The 13,929-nt window shown below is 40.3% G+C and overlaps 1 protein-coding gene across 5 annotated transcripts in view; it reads left to right on the top strand.

Moving 5' to 3' along the window:
- The first annotated feature begins 464 nt into the window (after positions 1-464).
- Positions 465-13,929, top strand: part of ZG16 (zymogen granule protein 16) — a 55,420-nt gene continuing 41,955 nt past the window's right edge. For 2 of the 5 annotated variants that reach the window (XM_072599322.1, XM_072599321.1), the window contains exon 1: positions 465-575. The gene's annotated coding sequence lies outside the window, so the exon portion shown is untranslated. The remainder of the gene's footprint in view (positions 576-13,929) is intronic. The other 3 variants (XR_011964901.1, XR_011964895.1, XM_072599315.1) reach the window with 2 other exon arrangements.

Raw genomic sequence — 13,929 nt, 5'->3', positions numbered from 1 at the left:
TGCAATCAATCGATGAGCATCCCCCCAATCTGCAATCAATCGATGAGCATCCCCCCAATCTGCAATCAATCGATGAGCATCCCCCCAACCTGCCATCCCTGGCTAGGTCCTCAACAACCGTGAAGGATGTCAAGGGATCTTGAGACCAAAAAGTCTGAGAATCACCGACCTGGATGATCTTCAAGGACCTTTCTAGCCATAAATATGATGAATCCCGACCACCACGGAGTCAGTAAACAAGCATTTTCTAGCTACAGGACTGACCAGGGGCAAGCCACTCTCTCAGTCCTTCGGAAGCCCCGAAGCCCGCCCCCTAGCGAGGAGCGCAGGGGCGCACACCTGCGCAGACGCCACGACTGCTGCCTAGCCGGAAAAGGCTCAGTGTGGGGGGTGGGACGGCTGGGGATGACCCCGCCCCTTCCGGAGCCTCAGCCGGCCTCACTCTCGCCATTGGTTGAAAGGCCAGGAGGAGGCGGGGCCTCCGGGGAATTCGAACGCGAGAGGGACCAGCTCCGGTTTGGGGGCGGCCGGCGGAGCAGAAGCCCGAGAGATGGCGGTGGCAGCTGCGGCTGCAGGTAGGGGCGCTCGGGGCAGCTGCGGGCCGAGGACGGCCCACGCTGCCTCAGCAGAGGCTCGCTTCTCTGGGTTATCCCTTGGAGGTTTCCCGGGCGGTTTTATGGAAACAGGCCTAGGGATGTGATTGTTTTGAGGCTTCAACTTGGAAATTCCAATTTAAGGGAAGTCTCAACAGCTTTTAAATTAAAACGAAAAAACACATGGGTTGTGAGCATATTGTTAGAAGGACGTTACAGATATTTGAGAAGTCTAAGGCCCAAGGCACTGTTTCTTTGGAAAGTTTCCTGACAATTGCAGAGCTTAGGAAACCAGCTCTTTCCAGCCTCTTTCTTCCCCCCCCCCCCCCCCCCCACCCCTGCAGTCTGCTAAAGGGGTCTCAGGTTAATCCCAAATTCCTGGCTTTATTAAATTCGATAATGATGCTGGAAAGGAATACCAAGTAGCCCCACTGTTCCTGGTTGAGCCTTTTCTCATATTGTTAAAAAGAAAAAAAACCCTCCACTTTGGTCCAACTTTTAGAAAATCACAGATAAAGCTTGAAAATCAAGTTTCAACTACAGGAGAAAATTGCCTGATCCTGAGTTTATCTATCGGCAAACTTCAGGCCCTTGAAGTTGGATTGGAATATGGCTAGGCTTGGGACATTTGAGAAACTGGAAATGGATTCAAAAACCTCCTCCACCATGCGCAAAAGTGGCAACAGCGTTTTTCTTCCATAGTCCTGAGCCAGTCTTCTCTCTGGAAGGAAAGAGCAGGCAATAAATAGCATTCCCCAGCTCCACCAGGATCTTCTGCGTTTCAGCTGAATGTAGACCTAGCAAGGAGGAACTGGGCAACAGTAACCAGACCTTCTGCTCAACATCATTAACGTAGTGATGCCAGGATTCCAAGCCTTCACTAACACTGAGTCAGCTTCTTACTATAGGGAGTTACATCTGGGGAGGTAGCTAACCTGAAGTACATACAAATTAGTATTCTGTCAACTACATGTTGGCCAAATTATGCTTCTGAGAAACCATTGTGTCACTGAATTCTTCATGTTTGCTCCCATTTTTTACCAAACTGGCTGTCAAACAGATTCCAGATGCAGCTTACTGTATAGCATCAGGGCAGCTAGGTGGTACAGTGGATAGAGCACCAGTGGAAGACTCAGGAGGACCTGAGTTCAAATCTCACCTCAGACACTTGACACTCACTAGCTCTGTGACCTTGGGCAAGTCGCTTAACCCCATTTGCCTCACTGCCTCATCCTGCGTCATCTCCAGTCATCCTGATAAATATCTAGTCACCGGATTCAGATGACTCTGAAGGAGAAGTAAGGCTGGTGACCTGCACAGCTCTCCCTTACTCAAAAAAAAGTCAAGTGCAAGTCATGTCATTATTTCTCTGATGGCATGGTTTTCTTCGACAACGAAGGAAAAACACACACTGTATAGCAGCAAGAAGCTAGTGCTGCCCCTCAGCCAAGACATGGGACATCAGTGGAAGCTCCTTTGCAAAACTGTCTCTGGCCGTTCATTGATCCATTGAGGATAAATGTGAACAATAAAAATAGTGGTGTTCTGTTCTCTTCCTCTCACTAGCATCCATCCAGGGGTCAAAGTTCTCATTCCTAACTGTGGGCCTGCACCTGCCTGGTGCTGTAGAGAGGAGACTAGAGAAGCTGGGAGCCTGAGCAGTATCAGTGTCACACTGTGGGGGCTCAAGAGTGGCTAGTTAAACAAAGCCTTAAACCCTAACCTAGTAGAAATTGCTGTGTTGTCTCCAGACTTTCCCCTCCCTGGTCTGGAGTCTTGTGCTAGTGCTTCCTGCCCAGAGGGCTCTTGGTTTATCTGGTTGTTTAGAGTGGTAAAGACACTTGGGAACACCCACACCAAGTTGGGAGAGGAAATTAGGAAAAAAAAAAAAAAGGCTGTGGATGACCAATGTAGCATCTTCTATAAGCTAAACGCAGAATTTAATGCTAGGAGGGACTCAGATGTATTCTAATCCCATTTTACAGATGGGAAAACTGAGACTTAGGGAATGTGACTTGTCTGAAATTACACAGTAGCATAATAGATCTTAAGTATATACCAATTGATATCTTCCTAAAACACCTGACAGGCTTTATCTGTGCCCATGATGAATCACCAAGCTGAGAGATTCTTGTGACTTGTATGTTCATCTGAATCCCAGAGTGTTGGTTTGGTATCACCTGGAACTCAAATGGCTAAGCCTCATGAATTTGGATCCAACCCTAAACACCAAGCAAAACCCAAAAAATATCAGAACTTAGTTGAAGCCTTGACTCTGGGGAACCCCAGCTCCAGGACAGAGTCAAACCATAACCTTGGCCTCCCTTTACAATCTCCTGACATGGAGACAGATCCTATGTATAGCAATATAACTAGACTGAAGAGGAATAATGTGTAATAAGTAAAAGTATAGCCCGGAGCCAGATGGTGAAGATCTAGGGTTTGTATTTAATTCTGGATAAAACAGGAAACAGGAAACCCTAGGAGCTTTTTCTTTTAGTACTAAATAGTATTTTTTTTCAATTACACATAAACATAGTTTAACATTTTTTACAACATTTTGAGTTCAAATTTTTTTCCCACAATTCCCAAGATAGCAAGAAATTTGATATAGATTATATATGTGCAGTCATTTTAAATGTATTTCCACGTTAGTCATGTTGTGAGAGAAGAAACAGAACAAAAGGGAAAAGCCATGAAAAAAAGTGAAAATAGCATGCTTTAATCTACATGAATAGCATTTTCCATCCAGAATCTTTTGGAATTGCCTTGGATGATTGTATTCCTGGGAAGAACTAAGTCAATCATAGTTGATCACTGAAGAATGTTGCTGTCATTGTGTACAATGTCCTGGTTCTGCTCATTCAGCATCAGTTTGTGTAAGTCTGTCCAGTTTTTTCTGAAATCTGCCTGCTCATCATTTCTTATACCACAATAGATTTCCATTAACATACGTATGCCACAGCTTGTTCAGCCATTCCCCAATTGATAGGCATCCCCTCAATTTCCAATTCCTTGCCACCACAAAAAGAGCTGCTATAAATATTTTTGTACATGCAAATATTTCCCTTATCTCTGGCATACCTAGTAGTGGTATTGCTGGATCAAGGGGTATGCACAGTTTGATTGCCCTTTGGACATAGTTCCAAATTGCTCACCAGAATGATTGTATCAGTTCATAGCACCAACAATGCATCAGTGTCCTGAGAACTTGAATGGGAGCATGACATGATCAGAATTGAACTGGATTTGACTAAAGGCCATATGGGAAGAGAGGGTGGGAGGGTTTGGGGAGCCAATAACCTATTCAATAATAGAATTTTAAAACTCAGAGGTAGGAAGTATGACCTACACTTGGGCTGTGTTCCTATTCTAGCAGTCATGTGGAGGCCTCATGCTAACCAGCTCAGCATCCCTGACCACCTTTCCCATTGCTGGTTACAATTTCAATCATATCTCTGACGTACTAATCATGGTGAGGAAGTTGAAAGATTCCACTACCATTCCCAGATTCTCCCTCTACCCATCACTCCCAACCTCTCCTCCCTTGAGGTCTGTGTAATTCAAATTTATCACCCAATCTACATCCTAGAGATTGTTACTTATATCTGCTTCCTTCCTCTGTTCCTCCAGTGCCTGGATCACAGTTTTCCCAGCCCAATTCCTTCCCTCATACCAGGGAACTTTAACAAATATATTGGTGCTCCCTCAAAGCAACTAACCTTTCTGTTCTTCAATCTATTCAGTTCTTGTGCTCCACTCCTACAATCTACCTCAGCCATGGAGCATATGGGGTGTTCAGAGAGGACTAGCACCACTGTGTGTGTGTAATACTTACCTAGCCCTTTTCAGAGCTGCTCATCCACCTTTGGTGTCCATCTGACTCACTCAACTCTCACCTGTGGCTCCAAGAAACTATAGCATGAGCAGTGGCCACATCTTGGTAAACCATCTTGATAGGCCAGACCACGTTGAGTGTACCCAGCAGACCTCAGTTCCTTCAGTTAGTTAGAAAAATGTCTACCGAAAGCATGTGAATGCTTCCCCAGACAGAGTGGATGTATGAGAACAATCTGTTCCAACGGCCATGAAGGCAGCTGGAGCACTTTGACGTTGGTCACATGTGAAAGATGCCAAGGTCATCCACTGCATCCCAGGCCATCACCAGTCCTGACTTTTGTCTTGCCACTCTGGAAGATAGTGAGGCTGACTACTTTGTGCAGCTCTGCCTCACTTAAATCCAATTCACCAGCAAGTCAAGGCTTCACCCTGAGATGTCATTGGTCCTCTTCCAAAACAAAGGACAAACAACAGCAACCTCAGCCATACATAGAGATCATATGCTTGACCTTACCATCACCCACAAGTCCATGTTCATGAGCTCCCCAGAATCCTTTTTGCTGAGTCAAATCTTTTATCATTCTATATTAAGTATGCCTTATGAGCCCTAACCCTGTTCTTTGTCCTCCATGCATCCAATCCATCCACTCCTCAGTTCTGTTGCAGGCTGTCACCTCCACCCCACTAGCTACACAGTCCTCCCTTTCTTATCTTGAGGCTCACTTTATCCCCTGCACTTGGATCCCTTGTCCTATTGCCAATCATACCTTGCCACAAATGACTGATTGATCTGTTGGGGAAAGGAGGGGAGGGAACCTGTTTCCTTCCCTCTTCCTAGCTAGTTGATTTATTCACAAAAGGTAAGGGGCAGATAATGGAAGTAACAAGGTATTGATATGCTAACAAAGTGCAAAGACATATCTAAGAAGAGTTAGCCATTGACTGGGTAAAGACTGACCATATCCCAGGTGGGCTTTTAAAAGGCTAAAACTGCCTTCCCCAGAGAAGTGAATAGTTTGAGAGTTGGGAGGCAGGTGAGGCAAAGAATACCTTTGAAAATATGGCTCCTGAGCCTGTAAGAGAGAGCAGCAGACCAGGAGAGGATTTTATCTTTCCCCTTATCAACATCAAGTATCCCATCTTGCAGTGAAGCTACACACTGAGCAGGAGACCTACATCCATCAGAGAGCAATTCAGAGAGTCATTTGAGGCATCTTTAGATGGATACAGAGGCATTTACTACGTTCTCCCTAAGCCAACTTAGTAAATGCCTTTTCTTTGAGTTATTTGTGTCCATTGGCTATCAATGGTAAGCTCCTCAGTGATGATTCTTTAGCCATAATTTTAGGGGTAGGAAACCACACAAATACTCTAGAATCTGAGCGTCATCACCCTCTGGGACCTGACCTGCAAACTTTCAAGTTAGATGTGGAGAGGTATCCTCCCCCAAGGGGATCTACAACTTACATAAAGTCTATATTTACCTCTTTGGTCCCAAAGGGTAGAACTAGGAACATTGAATGGAAGTTGCCAAGAGAAGAAGCCTAATCTCTCTTCCACATGAAGCCTTTCCAGGATTTGAAGATAGTTATCATGTTCCCCCTAAGACTCCTCTTCTCAAATATGGTATCAATGGATGGTCCAGTACTCTGGGATCAATGAACAATGTTTCCACAGAGACTTGTATGGCCTCAGCCACTTACAGTCAATGCACCAGAGCAAGCTCCCAGTTGCAACTCTAGTGTGATTCCTCAGGACATGTGTCATGAGATTTTTTTTGAGGAGGAAAGACAAGACATTTGGGGTTAAGTGACTTGCCCAAGGTCACACAACTAGTAAGTGTCAAGTATCTCAGGTCAGATTTGAACTCAGGTCCTCCTGACTCCAGGGACAGTGTTCTATTCACTGAGATTTTTTTTTGATTTATTATGTTTGACCCCAGAGGAACAGATGAGAAAAAGATGGAAGGAGCAAATGGTTAAATTTTGGCTTAATGCCAGGAGAGACTTCCTAACAATTAAACATCTCCAAGAGTGGAATGAACTGATTGGGTTCCTCCTCCTTTAAACAAAGACTAGATGACTATTTGTCAGGTGTGCTAGAACCAAAGATTCCTTTTAGATGACCACTGAGGTCCTTGCCAAATCTGAAATTCTGTTATTCGTGCCCATCCCTCACTGGCATTCCCCTCCATGGTTCTATGGCCATCTACTCAAAAGTAACTCCTCATTCTCCTTGCAGTTCACTGTAGCTCCCAGCAGATGGTGGCATTGTCATACCCATTGATTCTTGCCCTCGCTCCTGTGAGCAGAACTCTTAATAGTTTTCCAAAGCTCCCAGCTGCCTGACTTCCCACTAGTCTCCCCAAGTAGGAGATGGGCAGGTGAAGCCCAACCCAGTTCTGGATAGTTTTTCCACAGTATCCAAGTTAGAGAGATGAGCAAGGTGGAACCTACACTAGAAGTTGTTAGTAGGGTGGAACCAAACACTCACATTCTGCTACACATTGAAAGGCAGGGCTGGGACACAGAAGGGGAAAAACAGTAAAAAATGAAGTACTGTGATAGAATGAAATCATCCATTCATAAAGGAAATAAGGCTGCCTTGGGCTGGGAGAATCAAAGTGAGAAGGAAACAAGATCTACCTGTTTCATAACTTTTTTTAAATTTTATTTATTTTCAGTGTTCTTCAGTCACTACTATATAACTTAGATTTTTTTCCCCTCCCTCTCCTGCTTCCCCCCTACCGCCTCCCTCCCTCCCTGAGACTGGATACAATTTTATATAGGTTTTACACATACATTCCTATTAAATACATTTTCACCATAGTCATGTGCATAGAAGATTTAAAATGAATGGGAGAAATCATATAACAATCCAAAACGTAATACAAAAGAAAATGATCTGCTACATTCTGCAATTGAATTCCATAGTTCTTTCTCTGGATGTGGGTGGAAGGTATTTTGCCTTAAAAGACCATTGTGAATTTTTTAAGCCTTTGCATTGCAATGAAGTTCTAAGTCTACCAGAAAAAATCCTCACACACTGTTTTTGTTGCTGTGTACAAAGCTCTCCTGGTTCTGTTCCTTTCATTCACCATCAGATCATATATAAGTCTTTCGAGGCCTCTCTGAAGTCTTCCTCTTCATCATTTCTTATAGACAATAGTATTCCATTACATTCATATACCACAATTTATTTAGCTGTTACTCAATTGATGGGCATCCCCTTGCTTTCCAGTTTTTGTCCACCACAAAGAATGCTGCTATAAATACTTTTGTACATGTGGGACCTTTTCCCATTTTTATGATCTCTTGGGAATACAGTCTTAGAAACAGTATTGCTGGGTCAAAAGGTATGTCCATTTTTGTAGCCCTTTGAGAATAGTTCCAAATTGCTCTCCAGAATGGTTGAATCAGCTCATAGCTCCACCAACAATGAATTAGTGTTACAAATCTCCCACATCTTCTCCACCATTTATCATCTTCCTGTTTTGTCATGTTAGCCTATCTGATAGGTGTGATGTGGTACCTCAGAGTTGTTTTGATTTGCATCTCTAATCAGTAGTGATTTAGAGCAGTTTTTCATATGACTATAGGTATCTTTAATTTCTTCCTCTGAAAACTTCCTGTTCATATCTTTTGACCATTTATCAATTGAGGAATGACTTATATTCTTCTACATTTGACTCAGTTCTCTATATATTTTAGAAATGAGGCCTTTATCACAGACACTAGTTGCAAAAATTCTTTCCCAGTTTCCTGCTTCCCTCCTAATCTTGGTTGCATTGGGTTGGGATGTGCAAAAGCTTTTCAGTTTAATGTAATCAAAATTATCCATTTTGCACTTCATAATGCCTTCTATCTCTCATTTAGTCAAAAACTCTTCCCTTCTCCATAAATCTGATAAATATACTGTTCATTGCTCCACTAATTTTTTTATAGTATCAATCTTTATACCTAGATCATGTACCCATTTGGACTTTATTCTTGTGTGTGTTGTCAGGCATTGGTCTATGCCTAGTTTCTGCCATACTATTATCCACTTTTCCCAGCAATTTTTGTTGAACAGTGAGATCTTATCCCAGAAGCTGGGGTCCTTGGGTTTCTCTAACAGTAGATTGCTATATTCATTCACTACTGTGTCTTGGGTACCTAGCCTATTCCACTGGTCTACTCTTCTGTTTCTTAGCCAGTACCAAGTGGTTTTGATAATTGCTGTTTTATAATACAATGTGAGATCTGGTAGAGCTAGGCCACCTTCCCTAGCATTTCTTTTCATTAGTTCTCTTGATATTCTGGACCTTTTGTTCTTCCAGATGAATTGTGATATTATTTTTTCCAGCTCTAGAAAATAATTATCTGATAGTTTGATTGGTATGGCACTAAACAAGTAAATTAGTTTAGGTAGATTGTCATTTTTATTATATTGGCTTGGCCTACCCATGAGCAACGGATGTTTTTCCACTTAGTTACATCTGACTTTATTTGTGCAAAAAATATCTTGTAATTGTGTTCATATAGTCTCTAGATTTGTTTCAGCAGGTAGACACCCAAATATTTTATATTGTGTACCCTAGCTTTAAATGGGATTTCTCTTTCTATCTCTTGCTGGTGGGCTTTATTAGTAATATGTAGAAATGCAGAAGATTTGTGTGGGTTTATTTTATAACCTGCAACTTTGCCAAAGTTGTTTATTATTTCAAGGAGTTTTTCACTTGAATCTCTGGGATTCTCTAAGTATATCATCTGCAAAGAGTGATAACATAGTTTCTTCTTTGCCTATTCTAATTCCTTCAATTTCTTTTTCTTCTCTTATTGCTACAGCTAACATTTCTAGTACCATATTGAATAATAGTGGTGATAACGGACATCCTTGTTTCACCCCTAATCTTATTGGAAATGCATCTAGGTTATCTCCATTGCATATAATGCTTGCTGAAGGTTTTAGGGAGATGCTACCTATTATTTTGTAGAAACTTCCATTCATTCCTATGCTGTCCAGTGTTTTTAATAGCAATGGGTGTTGTATTTTGTCAAAAGCTTTTTCTGCATCTATTGAGATAATCATGTGGTTTCTGTCAAGTTTGTTGTTGCTTTGATCAATAATGCTAATAGTTTTCCTAATATTGAACCAGCCCTGCATTCCTGGTATGAATCCTAGCTGATCATAATGTATTATTCCCGTGACAAGTTGCTGTATTCTTTTTGCTAAAATCTTATTTAAAATTTTTCATCTATATTCATTAGAGAATTTGGTCTATAATTTTATTTTTCCATTTTGGCTTTTCCTGGTTTAGGTATCAAAACCATATTTGTATCATAAAAAGAATTTGGGGAGGACTCCTTCTTCTCCAATTTTCCCAAACAGTCTATATGGTATTGGAATTAACTATTCTGTAAATGTTTGATAGAATTCATTTGCAAATCCATCTAGTCCTGGAGATTTTTTCCTAGGGAGTTCATTGATGGCTTGTTCAATTTCTTTTTCTGACATGGGATTATTTAAGTATTCGACTTCCTCTTTTGTTAATCTGGGCAATTTATATTTTTAAAAATAATCATCCATCTCATTTAGATTATCAAATTTATGGGCATAAAGTTGGGCAAAGTAATTTCTAATTATTGTTTTAATTTCTTCCTCACTGGAGGTAAGTTCACCCCTTTCATTTTTGATATTGGTAATTTGGTTTTCTTCTTTCTTTTTTTTAATCAAATTTACCAAGGGTTTATCAATTTTATTGGTTTTTTCATAAAACCAACTCTTAGTTTTATTCATTAGTTCAATAGTTTTCTTAATGTCAGTTTTATTAATCTCTCCTTTGCTTTTCAGGATTTCTAATTTGGTATTTATTTGGGGATTTTCAATTTGTTCTTTTTCTTGTTTTTTTCAGCTGCTTGCCCAGTTCATTGATCTCCTCTTTCTCTATTTTATTCATGTAGGCATTCAAAGGTATAAAGCTTCCCCTAAGAACTGCTTTTGCAGTATCCCATACGATTTGGTAGGTTGTCTCATTATTGTCATTCTCTTGAATGAAGTTGTTGATTGTTTCTATGATTTGTTGTTTAATCCACTCATTCTTCAGGATTAGATTTAGTTTCCAATTAGTTTTTGATCTATCTTTCCTTAGCCTTTTATTACATATAATTTTTATTACATTATGATCTGAGAAGGATTCATTAACTATCTGCCTTTCTGTACTAGATTGTGAGGTTTCTATGCCCCAGTACATGGTCAGTTTTTGTATATGTGCTATGTACTACTGAGAAGAAGGTATATTCCTTTCTATCCCCATTCAGTTTTCTCCAGAGATCTGTCATATCTACCTTATCCAGAGTTTTATTCACCTCCTTAGCTTCTTTCTTGTTTATTTTAAGGTTAGATTTATCAAATTCAGAGAGGGGAAGGTTGAGGTCCCCGACTAGTATAGTTTTGCTGTTTATTTCTTCCTGTAACTCTCTTAACTTCTCCTCTAAGAATCTGGATGCTATACCACTTGGAGCATATATGTTTAGTAATGATATTGCTTAATTGTTTATGGTGCCTTTTAGCAGATTAAATCTATTTCTGCTTTTTCTTTGTCTGAGACTAGGATTGCTACCCCTGCTTTTCTTACATCAGCTGAAGCACAATATATTCTGCTCCAACCTTTTACCTTTACCCTGTGTGTATCCCCCCATTTCATATGTGTTTCTTGTAAACAACATATTGTTGGTTTATGGCTTTTAATCCATTCTGCTATCCATCTCTGTTTTATGGGAGAGTTCATCCCATTCACACTTATGATTACTATCTGTGTCTTTCCCTCCATCCTCTTTCCTGCTGTTTGTGCTTTTAGTTCTCCCTTCCCCTCCACAATAGAGTTTTAATTTTTAACCACCACCTCGCGCAGTCTTCCTTTCTTACATCCCCACTCCCTTTTGCTCCCCTTTACCCTTACTACTTCTTCCCTCCCTTTTAGCCTCCCCTCTTTCTTTCCCCCTTCCCCTCCTATAGAGCTAGTTAGATTTATATACTTAATTAAGTTTTCTTGTTCCCTCCCTGAACCAAATCAGTTGAGAGTACCTCCCTCCCCTCTTTCCCTCTACTGTAATATAATTTTGTACTTCTTCCTGTGATGTAATTTACCATTTTCTGCTTCTTCCTTTCCACATCTCCTCTTACAATTCCTTCACATGCTTAAATCACATTTTTATCATCATATCATTTACTTTATACCCGCTCCATCTATGTATATTCCTTTTATATTTTATAATAGATATATAATTCTCAATATTAACAAGTATCATCTTCCCTTATAAGGAGGTAAATAGTTTGCCCAAATTAACTAACAAGTTTTTCTTTTTCCCTGTTTATCTTTTTATGCCTTTCTTGAGACCTACATTTGAAGATCAAATTTTCTATTGAGTTCTGTCCTTTTTATCAGGAAGGTCTAGAAATCTCTTATTTTATTGATTGTCCATCTCCTTACCTAAAATGTTATGCTGAACTTTGCTGGGTAATTGATCCTTGGTTGTAGTCCCAGCTCCTTTGCCTTGTGGAATGTCATATTCCAATTCCTTCAGTCTTTTAATGTAGAAACTGCAAGGTCCTGTGTGATCATGACTGTAGCTCCTCGATATTTCAATGGTTTCTTTCCAGCTGCCTGTAGTATTTTCTTCTTCACTTAATAGTTCTGGAATTTGGCAACAATATTTCTTGGTGTTTTTAGTTTGGGATCCCTTTCGGGAGGTGAACGGTGGATTCTTTTGATGACTATTTTGCACTCTGGATCTAGCACTTCTGGGCAGTTTTCCTTGATGATTTCTTGGTAGATATTGTACAGGCTCTTTTTTTTTTTTTTTTGATTTTTTTTTTTATTTAACTTTTAACATTTATTTTCACAAAATTTTGGGTTACAAATTTTCTCCCCTTTTATCCCCTACCCCCCCCCAAACCTAAGCATTCTAATAGCCCCTGTGACCAATCTGCTCTCTCTTCTATCCTCCCTCTCTGCCCTTGTCTCCGTCTTCTCTTTTGTCCTATAGGGCCAGATAGCTTTCTTTACCCCTTAACCTGTATTTCTTATTTCCTAGTGGTAAGAACATTACAGTTGATCCTAACACTTTGAGTTCCAACTTCTTTAGCTCCCTCCCTCTCCACCCCTTCCCTTTGGAAGACAAGCAATTCAATATAGGCCAAATCTGTGTAGTTTTGCAAATGATTTCCATACTAGTTGTGTTGTATAGGACTAACTATATTTCCCTCCATCCTATCCTGTCCCCCATTACTTCTATTCTCTTATGATCCTTTCCCTCCCCATGAGTGTCGACCTCGAATTGCTTTCTCCTCCCCATGCCCTCCCCTCTATCCTCCCCCCACCCTGCTTGTGCCCTTGTCCCCCACTCTCCTGTATTGTGAGATAGGTTTTCCTATCAAAATGAGTGTGCATTTTATTCTTTCCTTTAGTGGAATGTGATGAGAGTAGACCTCATGTTTTTCTCTCGCCTCCCCTCTTTATCCCTCCACTAATAAGTCTTTTGCTTGCCTCTTTTGTGAGAGATAATTTGCCCCATTCAATTTCTCCCTTTCTCCTCCCAATATTTCTCTCTCACTGCTTGATTTCATATTTTTTTTTTAAGATATGATCCCATCCTCTTCAATTCACTCTGTGCACTCTGTCTCTATGTATGTGTGCGTGTGTACTCCCACCCAGTGCCCAGATACTGAAATGTTTCAAGAGTTACAAATATTGTCTTTCCATGTAGGAATGTAAACAGTTCAAGTTTAGTAAGTTCCTTATGATTTATCTTTGCTGTTTACCTTTTCATGCTTCTCTTGATTCTTGTGTTTGAAGGTTAAATTTTCTTTTCAGCTCTGATCTTTTCATCAAGAATGCTTGAAAGCCCTCGATTTCATTGAAAGACCATTTTTTCCCCTGAAGTATTATACTCAGTTTTCCTGGGTAGGTGATTCTTGATTTTAGTCCTAGTTCCTTTGACTTCTGGAATATCATATTCCACACCCTTCTGTCCCTTAATATAGAAGATGCTAGATCTTGTGTTATCCTGATTGTATTTCCACAATACTTGAATTGTTTCTTTCTAGCTGCTTGCAATATTTTCTCCTTGACCTGAGAACTCTGGAATTTGGCCACAATGTTCCTACAAGTTTCTCTTTTCAGATCTCTTTCAGGAGGTGATGGGTGGATTCTTTCAACATTTATTTTGCCCCCTGGTTCTAGAATATCAGGGCAGTTTTTCTTGATAATTTCATGAAAGATGATGTCTAGGCTCTTTTTTTGATCATGGCTTTCAGGTAGTCCCATAATTTTTAAATTGTCTCTCCTGGATCTATTTTCCAGGTCAGTTGTTTTTCCAATGAGATATTTCACATTGTCTTCCATTTTTTCATTCTTTTGGTTTTGTTTTGTGATTTCTTGGTTTCTCATAAAGTCATTAGCCTTCATCTGTTCCATTCTAATTTTTAAAGAACTATTTTCTTCAGTGAGCTTTTG

This window comes from Notamacropus eugenii, chromosome 1 (genome assembly GCF_028372415.1).
Source record: "Notamacropus eugenii isolate mMacEug1 chromosome 1, mMacEug1.pri_v2, whole genome shotgun sequence".
NCBI lineage: Eukaryota > Metazoa > Chordata > Mammalia > Diprotodontia > Macropodidae > Notamacropus > Notamacropus eugenii.
Note: the sequence above shows the minus strand (reverse complement) of the source record. Positions and strands in the feature narration are given on the sequence as shown.